The sequence below is a fragment of the Oryx dammah genome, unplaced genomic scaffold (assembly GCF_014754425.2).
Source record: "Oryx dammah isolate SB20612 unplaced genomic scaffold, SCBI_Odam_1.1 HiC_scaffold_2, whole genome shotgun sequence".
NCBI classification, from domain to species: Eukaryota; Metazoa; Chordata; class Mammalia; order Artiodactyla; family Bovidae; genus Oryx; species Oryx dammah.
The window spans coordinates 196,154,183-196,156,991 of record NW_024070186.1 but is presented as its reverse complement, the minus strand read 5'-3'; positions in this window follow the sequence as shown (position 1 = coordinate 196,156,991).

Sequence of the window (2,809 nt, the reverse complement as noted above, 5' to 3'; positions counted from 1 at the left end):
CCCACCTTGAAGGTGGTGGTGGTTCAGTTGCTCAGTCGTCTCTGACTCTTTTCGACCCCGTGGACTGCAGCCCGCCAGGCTTCCCTGTCCTTCACCATCTCCCAGAGTTTGCTCAAACTCCTGTCCATTGAGTCGATGATGCCATCCAACCATCTTATCCCCTGACGGCCCCTTCTCCTCTTGCCTTCAATCTTTCCTAGTATCAGGGTCTTTTCCAATGAGTCGGCTCTTCTCATCAGGTGGACAAAGTATTGGAGCTTCAGCTTCAGTCCTTCCAGTGAATACTCAGGGTTGATCTCCTTGTTGTCCAAGGGACTGAAGAGTCTTCTCCAGCACCACAGTTCAAAACCATCAATTCTTTGGCGCTCAGCCTTCTTTATGGTCCAGCTCTCACATCCATACATGACTACTGGAAAAACCATAGCTGTGACTATCTGGATCTTTGTCAGCAAAGTGATGTCTCTGCTTTTTAATACAGTGTCTAGGTTTGTCATAGCTTTTCTTCCAAGGAGCAAGCATCTTTTAATTTCATGCACTTTGAAGGTATGAATCCAGACTCAGAACCTTTCTCTGCCTCCACATGCTGGATTTCCAGGTCCACCGGCTGGTCTGTCTCTGCCCTTTTCTCTCTCTCACCTGCTCTCACCCATCCTGTTCCAGCCTCCTTGCTGTCGCCCTAATACCCCGCAGGCTTTGCACAGACCACTTCATCTCCTTGGAACGTTCGTCCTTGACAGCAGGATGGCTCGACACCTCTCCCCCTTTAGGTCTTTGTTCAGATGTCCCCTTTCTCAGTAAGATCTCTCTTGACCATTTGTTGCAAACACCAGCCCCACCACCAGCATCCCCATTGTTTCATCCGGCCCCCTTAGCGCCTCCCATCGTGCTCTGTCCTTCCTTTTTGTCCTGTTTGTTTATTGTCTGTGTCTCTGGCTAGAGTGTAAGCTCCAGGCCAGCGGGAGTTTTTACTTTCTGTATCCTCTGATCTATCACCCAGAGCGTGCCAGATTTGATAAATATTTGTTGAATAAATAAGTGGGAGGAAAAGCGTCAGCTCTTTCTTTCCTCACAAAGTGCATTTGCGGGGATCCCAAAATAAATGAAATCGTGTGGTCATCAAAACACATTGTCTGTGCTGCAGCATTTTGAAATATGAAGATCTTCAGCTTTGCCGAAATGCTTGTCATTTTTTCCCTCTCATTTGCCAAATTGAGAAGCCTCCCCACTTTGCACAACACAGTGGAGCCCTTGCATTGGCTCCATTGCAGTGGAAACACCCTGGGAACAGTGGCGTTTCTCTCCCAAGTGCCATCCCAGACAGCCATTGCCCGAGGCCCCTCCACACACTCGCGAGGGGTTACAGTCAAGGGTTAGGGTTGGGGTTTGTGTTGAGGTTAGCGGTTAGAGTTAGTGCTTATGATTTTTGCTGTTAATACACAGAGATCCCTCCGTGGATTTGGGGGGCATTCTTTCCGTTTTTACAGCCCCGCACATTGAAGGTAGTGTGTGTGTGCTCAGTTGCTCAGTCACGTCCACCTCTTGGGGACCCCGTGGACTGTAGCCCAGCAGGCTCCTCTGTCCATGGGACGATCCAGGCAGGAATACTGGAGCAGGTTGCCATCTCCTCCTCCAGGGGATCTTCCCGACCCAGGGACTGAGCCTGGGACTCCTGCTCCTGCAGGTGAAGTCTTTACCATTGAGCCGCCTGGGAGGCCCCTCTTGAAGGTAACCTTCTGTACGGATCTTTCGGCTGGTTTTGTCATCCTGGACTGTTTCTGAGATTTATCCGTATTGATGCGTGCGGCCACAGTTCCTCTGTTTAGTCGCTGCATAGGCCTTCACTGGGAGAAGGAACGGCAGGCCCTTTATGGGCTCTCCCATTGTGGGGCGTTTAGCTCGTTTGCAGCTCTGAGCAGTTACCGGCAGAGCTGGAATGAGCCTCCCCACACGTCTGTCTCCAGGGCTCGTGGGTGAGCGTTTCTTCAGTGCGTTCCTCGGACAGACTTCTTGCATTTCTGGGGGAAAAAAACGGATGGCCCAGTGTGCCTCCGCAGGACACTCTAGCTCAGTCTTGCCCACTTTTTTAAAAAGTCGTGTTATCTTTTAAGTCTCATTCGGTCTCAGGGTTTCCCTTCCATCTTTTTCCTTGCACGTCCACTGCAGAAGAATCTGAGCTGCTTTTGGCGGATTGCGTCTCCTGGTGCCTTCAGCAAGGCCCCTGGCCTCTAGTTCCTGCACACTGGCGACTGGCTCCGGAGGCGGAATAGACCCACGCTTGGTCCCTTCAGGGGATACGATGTGCTGGATGCGGTGTCCGCCCTTCCTCACGGCACGGTCGAGGCTCTCCGGTGCAGTCTGAAGCCACAGCAGAGTGACAGCCACCGCCACTGGCCCCAGCGACAGTGCTGGAGAACGAGGCTGGGTGCTAAGCAGGGGTGGATGTGTTTCATTAGGTGCCGTGGATAGGGGATCCGTGTGCCCATCCCTACTTCTTTGGGGCCTTGTTTAAAAGCAGCCTCTGGATACTGGACTTTTCAAACGCCCTTTCAGCACAGAATGCTCATCTTTCCATTTCCCGTTGACTCACATTATTTTATTAGATTTCCTCAAATCGAAGTGTTCTTGTGGTCCATAACGAAGTTCGGTTGTGACGTATTTGATACCGTTACTTGATTCATTCACTAGTACGGTATTTTATTTAGAAATCTTGCCTCTGCAGTCAGGGCTGAGAGGGCTGACAGTGGGTTCTCACCCACACCACTATTACCATTCATGGTAACTGATGGTGGTCCTATCTATGCTGCTGCTG